This window comes from Chenopodium album, chromosome 18 (genome assembly GCF_948465745.1).
Source record: "Chenopodium album chromosome 18, dcCheAlbu1.1, whole genome shotgun sequence".
NCBI classification, from domain to species: domain Eukaryota; kingdom Viridiplantae; phylum Streptophyta; class Magnoliopsida; order Caryophyllales; family Amaranthaceae; genus Chenopodium; species Chenopodium album.
Genome location: NC_137851.1, coordinates 37,522,136 through 37,529,383, shown reverse-complemented (window position 1 = coordinate 37,529,383; position 7,248 = coordinate 37,522,136). Strand labels below are relative to the sequence as shown.

The window sequence follows — 7,248 nt, the reverse complement described above, 5'->3', positions numbered from 1 at the left end:
GCCAACAATTTCGAAATCAAGCCCAATTTGATTGCTTTAATCGAGAGGAAACAATTCTCGGGTGGAAAATTTGAGAACCCTCATGAGCATTTGAAAGAATTTGAGAAGTATTGTGACACGGTCAAAGCCAACGGAGTGACTCAAGAGTACATCCGCCTCAAGATGTTTCCATTTTCTTTAATTGGGAGAGGTCTAGAATGGCTAGAGAAGGAGGTGCCCCCTAATTCTCTCACAACTTGGGACCAAGTAACTACGACTTTCTTGATAAGGTTTTATAACCATAGGAAGACCGCCGAGGCTCGATCTTTAATTCAAGGCTTTCGCCAAAAGAGTGGTGAGACTCTAAGTGCGGCATGGGACCGGTACAAAGAGCTTCAACGTCAATGCCCACATCATGGGATACCCAAGTATCAACTCATCCACACTTTCTATGGAGGTCTCTCACCTCAAGGGAGAACAAGCCTTGATGCCGCCGCCGGCGGTCCAATTATGAACAAAGGAGAGGATGAAGTGGAATGCATCATAGAGGAGGCCGCAAAGCATTATGATGATTGGTACGAAGGAGAAAGGGAGGCCACTTCTAGCAAAGGTGTCTATGCATTAGAGCAAGCCAACGCAATCAACAACCTTTCTTCCCAAATCTCCAAGATGTCCAATCAAATGGACGAAATGATGAAAGAAAGGTCCAACCCTCATGGTAATACCTCCCCTTTAACCATGGGAGGCAATGGTATGACCACTTCTTCCCCCTCTTCTTATAATAAAATGCCTCAAGGATGCATGTTTTGCTCAAATTGTGAAACCTACGATCATGATACCTCCCATTGTGTGTATGCTTGTGAAGTTCAACCCCCTCCCTATGAACATGATGATAATGTAGAAGATATCAATGCTATGAATTTTGCTCCTAGAATGGGAAATGTAGGGAACTTGAGGCCAAACTCCAATCAAATGGGGAATTGGAATCAAGGTGGAAACCATGGTTGGAACCAAAGTGGTGGTGGTTATGGTAACCAATACCATGGTGGGGGAGGCCCTTCCAATTTCAATGGAAGAGGCTACTCTAACCAAAGGGAGTATGGTTATCAAAACCAACAACCCGACTCCCGATACCATGACCATCAAAATCAAAATTTTGGTGATCAAGGTAACATGGGAAACAATCGACAAAGTAATGTTCCCAACCAAGGCACCGGAGGCAATAGGGGCCAAAATGTTTCTAACTATGCCCAAACCAATAGACCTCCGGGTTTCCATCAAGCCCAACTTCCTCCACCTCAACAACCTCTTCAAATTGAGGCCCCTCCTAATGACCCCGTGATGGCTAAGCTAGATGCCATCATGAAAATGCATGAGGAGGAAAAGAAAAGAAATGAGGAGGAAAAGAAAAGAAATGAGGAGGATAAAAGGCGAGTCAATGCTCATATGAAAATGCTTGAAACCCAAATTGCTCAACTTGCTTCTAATTCCTCTTCTTCTTCCTCTTCCTCTATCCCTAGTCAAGGAGTCAACCCAAAACCTTTGTATGCCGTGACAACAAGGAGTGGAAAGGTAGTAGGTAGTGACCCCTTAGTTGAGGAGGAACCTCGAAATGAAGTAGAGCTAGAGAGGGGGGATGAGAGAACCAAGGAACCTTCTAATGTTGAGAGGGAGAAGGATGTTGAGGTGCAAAAGGAAAAAGAGACCACCCCCTTGCCCCTAAATCTCCAACCTAGAGAGGAGAGGTTACCTTTCCCCCAAAGATTTGTGAGAGCTAAGCTTGATGCTCAATTTGGGAAGTTTTTGGATGTGATCAAGAATTTGCATGTTTTTGTAGATGCTATGAAACAAATGCCCCATTACTCTAAGTTTTTGAAAGATCTATTGAGTGGGAGAAGGGAGTGTGAAACGGTGAGCTTGACCGCCAATTGTAGTGCAATCCTTTCCAACAAACTTCCCGCCAAGTTGAAGGATCCGGGTAGTTTTTCCATCCCTTGTTCTATTAATGGCATTGAGTTTGACAAAGCTTTGTGTGATTTAGGAGCAAGTGTGAGCCTCATGCCCTACTCCGTCTACCAAAAGCTTAGTGTAGGAACCCTTTCCCCCACTAACATTACTCTCCAACTAGCGGATCGGTCCATTAAATTTCCCATGGGTAAGGTTGAGGACATTCCCCTTAGGGTAGGAAAGTTCACATTCCCCGTGGATTTTTATGTGCTAGAGATGGATGAGGATGAAAGGATTCCTATTATCTTGGGTAGGCCGTTTTTAGGCACCTCTAGAGCCATCATTGATGTAAAGGAGGGCAAAATATCTTTGAAAATTGACAATGATTCAATTGAGTTTGATTTGAATAATGTCATGCAACAACCTTCCTCAAGTGGTGAATGCTGTAGAGTAGATGTTCTAGATACCATGCTTAGTGAATTCTCTCGTTCCCATTTGCATGCTTCTAACAATCCCCTAGAAAGTGTATAGTTGAATGATTCTAAGCTAGGTGTTCACAAGGACGACATTCAATTCTATGAGGATTTTCTAGAGGAAAGCAAGAGCGAGTGCATGGATGAGAGCATGGAGGAGGAGGCTTTTCACACCCATGACCTCTTTCAAGTTGAGGAAAGAGAGGAAAGCACCAATGGTAAGGGAGCACCAAAGGTAGACTTGAAACCTCTACCTTTCGGCTTGAGGTATGAATTTCTTGGTTCTAATGAGTCTTTCCCCGTAATTGTTAATTCCAACCTAACGGAGGAGCAAACCTCCCTCTTGATCAATGTTTTGAAAAAACACAAGAAAGCTTTAGGCTATACCATTGATGACATCAAAGGTATAAGTCCTTCTTTATGCATGCACAAAATTGATCTAGAGGGAGATGCCAAACCCGTTAGGCAAAGGCAAAGGAAGATTAACCCTTCCATGCAAGAGGTTGTGCGGAAGGAAGTGGCTAAGCTTCTTGATGCGGGAATTATATACCCAATTGCTCATAGTGATTGGGTATCTCCCGTGCAAGTTGTGCCTAAGAAAGGGGGAATGACGGTAGTGAAAAATGATCATGATCAACTAGTCCCCACTAGGCTTGTAACCGGTTGGCGCATGTGCATTGACTATCGCCAACTCAACACAAGTACATGCAAAGATCATTTTCCATTACCGTTCATTGATCAAATGTTGGAGAGGCTTACAAAGCATTCCTTCTATTGTTTTCTCGATGGTTATTCGGGATTTTTCCAAATCCCGATTGACCCCAAGGATCAAGAGAAGACGACTTTCACTTGTCCCTACGGTACTTATGCGTATCGTAGGATGCCTTTTGGGCTTTGTAATGCTCCCGCAACATTCCAACGTTGTATGATGTCCATTTTTAGTGATATGATTGAGGATGAGATAGAGGTCTTTATGGATGACTTCTCCGTTGGAGGGGCCACCTATGAAGATTGTCTATCTAATTTATCTCGTTGCTTAGAAAGATGTGAGAGGGCTAACCTCGTGTTAAATTGGGAAAAATGCCATTTTATGGTAGAAAGTGGGATTGTTCTTGGGCACAAAATTTCCCATGCCGGCATTGAGGTTGATAGAGCCAAGGTAGAGGTCATTGAGAAACTTCCTCCCCCCACCAACGTGAGGGAAGTGAGGTCTTTTCTTGGCCATGCCGGGTTCTATCGGCGTTTTATAAAAGACTTTTCTTTGATCGCAAAGCCTCTCACATCCCTATTGCAACAAGATAAAGAGTTTATATTTGATGATGCTTGTCAAGAGTCTTTTTGTAGGTTGAAAGAGGCCCTTTGCACCGCCCCTATTGTCCAAGGCCCGGATTGGTCTCTTCCATTTGAGCTCATGTGCGATGCAAGCGACGAGGCTATTGGTTCGGTTCTTAGGCAACGAAAGGATGGGAAGCTTCATGTCATACATTATTTGTCCAAAACTCTCAACGACGCCCAACGAAACTACACAACCACCGAGAAGGAATTCTTAGCGGTTATTCACTCATTTGAGAAGTTTAGAACCTACCTCATTGGTTCTAGGACAATTGTGTACACCGACCATTCGGCTCTCAAATATTTAATAGGGAAGAAGGAAGCTAAACCAAGGTTGTTGAGATGGGTTTTAGTTCTCCAAGACTTTGATTATGAAATGAGAGATAAAAAGGGAGCCGAGAATGTGGTGGCGGATCACCTTTCAAGGTTGGGCGGTGCAAGGTTCAAGGATGATGGTTTGCCAATAGAGGATGCTCTAAGGGATGATGTGCTATACGTTCTTGAGGTGAAGTCGGCTCCATGGTATGCGGATATTGTGAATTACTTGGCTTGTGGTGCCATACCTCCGGATTTCACTTCACAACAACGTCGAAAGCTCAAGCACGAGGCAAAGAGATATATTTGGGATGAACCGATTTTGTTGAAGAGAGGGGTTGATGGGTTGTTGAGGAGATGCGTTCCCGACGATGAGTTTCAAAGTGTTCTCCACATGTGCCACTCCTCTCCTTGTGGTGGGCATATGAGTGCTCAGAAAACCGCCTCAAAAGTTCTCCAATCAATGCTCTTTTGGCCTTCCTTATTCAAGGACTCTTGGATATTTGTCAAGACCTGCGATAGATGTCAAAGGGTGGGGAATATCTCGAGAAGGGATGAAATGCCACAAAACCCCATCCTTGAGCTTGAAGTTTTCGATGTGTGGGCGATAGATTTCATGGGCCCTTTTATCTCCTCAAATGGGAACAAATATATTTTGGTTGCCGTTGACTACGTGTCCAAATGGGCGGAGGCCGTAGCTTCTCCAACAAATGACTCAAAAGTGGTGGTTAACGTTTTCAAGAAAGTGATCTTCCCAAGATTCGGTGTTCCGAGGGCAATTATTAGTGATGGAGGGTCACATTTCAAACACCACACCTTCGTGCGCCTACTTGAGAAATATGGGGTATCTCACAAGCGGGGGCTTGCTTATCACCCCCAAACAAGTGGTCAAGCGGAGGTCACAAATAGAGAGCTCAAAGTGATCTTGGAGAAGACAGTTGCCAGAACAAGGAAGGATTGGTCCTCTAAGCTCATTGATTCTCTATGGGCCTATAGGACCGCTTTCAAGACGCCAATTGGGACCACCCCTTACAAGCTTGTTTATGGGAAGAATTGTCATTTGCCCGTGGAGATGGAGCATCGTGCTCATTGGGCGATCAAGCAAATCAACTTTGATCTCCATAGTGCGGGGGAGCAAAGGCTTTTAGAGTTGCATGAACTAGAGGAATTGAGGTTGAATGCCTATGAGAATGCAAGTATGTATAAGGCAAGATCAAAAGCGTGGCACGACGCTCAAATCATCAAGAAAGATTTTGTCAAAGGGCAAAAGGTGCTCCTCTTCAATTCAAGGTTGAAACTCTTCCCGGGCAAGCTCCGATCAAGATGGAGTGGGCCATACATTGTTACGGAGGTGTTTCCGTATGGTGCTTATGAAATTTTCCAAGATGGCCACTCCCCCTTCAAAGTCAACGGCCACCGCCTCAAGCCTTATTTTGAAGGATTCCCAAGTGATGAACCAATTTCAGTTACTCTAATTGATGTGCATCGTCAATTTCACCCTCCTTAATCATCTCGAAGAACGTCGAGCTAACGACGCTAACCAAAAGCGCTTCCGGGAGGCAACCCGAGTTTCTAACCCTCTTCTGCTTTCTTCTCTTCATGTTACTTTCATTTTTCAATTTACAACTTTGGATTATTGGGATTTGTGAGTTTTGATTATATTTGAGTCTTTGATAAACGGTGCATCTAGCATGATAAAGGACTATTTTTGCAGGCCGTTTGGTGTTATATTTGGAGCTAAGTTGAGGTTTGGAGACTTGGAAGTGAGTGAGGAGCAATGCACAAGAGGATTTGATGAAGACCCTGTGCGCGGGCGCGCAGGCCTGGGAGAACCCGCGCACAGGGAAGCTCAAATTTCCAGATTCTGGCAGAAACTTTTGCGCGACATCTGCGCGACATCTGCGCGGGCGCGCAGATAAAGGCTGTGCGGGCGCGCAGGCCTGGGAGAACCCGCGCAGATCAAAGCACAAATTTCCAGATTCTGGCAGAAAGTTTTGCGCGACGTGTGTGCGCCATCTGCGCGGGCGCGCAGTACAACTGCGCGGGCGCGCAGTATAACTGCGCGGGCGCGCAGATCTGGGTTTATCGGGGCTTAAGTCCTCCTTTTCCCCGTTTATTTCATCACTTTCTCACCATCCCTCACGAATTCTCACTCTCTCTCCTCAATAACTCAAGCCCTAATTTCCCAAATCCCCTCTAATCTCACTTAATTCCTCGAATTCTCAACAAATCTCTTACATTCCCTCAATTTCCTCACAAATTCATCACTTTCCCCTCTCAAAATCACCCATTTTTCACCAAATTCGTGGTTGCTCTTCGGTGGCCAAGGTGGTGGTGCGTGAGGGCTCTTGAAGGTCTTCAAGCTCTTCAATTGTGGTATAATCCTAATCCTTGAGTACTTTGTGGTTTTAATTCATTAGATAAGATCATGTTTTAGGATTGTTAAGCAAAAATTGAGCTTGTATGGATTTTGTGTGATTTTGGGGTAGTTTTGCTTATAATTGTGGAATTTGTCATGAATTTCTTGGTGATTTGTGAGTATTGTTGATGAAATTGTTGTTTTTATGCAATTTCCCTAGCAATTACTTGACTTGGATATTGAGAATTGTGTGAGTGATCACTAGCTTGATATTGAGCATTGAAAATTGTTAATGCATGTGGAATTGAAAATGTATGTTGTTGAGAGTTTTTGATGCTTGATATTGAATTTTGCTTAGTGATTGCCTCTTTAGTGATTGAGTATTGCAAATTTTGGCATTGAATATTGTTGGTGATAGTTGTTTTCCTCTTGTGTTATTTGTATCCTGGAAAGTTGTTGCTCCTAACCCCTTTTCAGATAACAAAATCAAAGGCTTCAATTGTTGTTGTTGTTGTGGGAAAGATTTGGTATTCTTGATTGTGGATCTCTCCTTGGTGTTCTCGGTATTTTTGGGTTGTTGAGTAAAGTTGGTAAAGATGAGCGGTAGGAGAAGGAGTAGAAAGGAGCCTAGAATGTCAGTTGATGAGCCCCAACCTTCCTCCCAAAATCAAAACCAAACACAATCCTCTCTTCCCACTTTAAAGTTTGTGAACCGACACCATGCACCCTTCCATCAAACACTCCTCAAACGCAAGCTTAACCCCACCCGACACTACTATCAACGCTCAATGCGTGACTTGGGGATGGATGAGGACCTTCGGTCCCTTCTTGACAACCTTGGGA

General features: G+C 44.1%; 1 non-coding gene across 1 annotated transcript; it reads right to left on the bottom strand.

The window, feature by feature from the left end:
* Nucleotides 1-295: 295 nt before the first annotated feature.
* Nucleotides 296-401, bottom strand: LOC145593313 (small nucleolar RNA R71). Its single transcript, XR_014102660.1, has one exon. It is a non-coding gene; the product is annotated as a small nucleolar RNA R71 (small nucleolar RNA).
* Between the last annotated feature and the right edge of the window lie 6,847 nt (nt 402-7,248).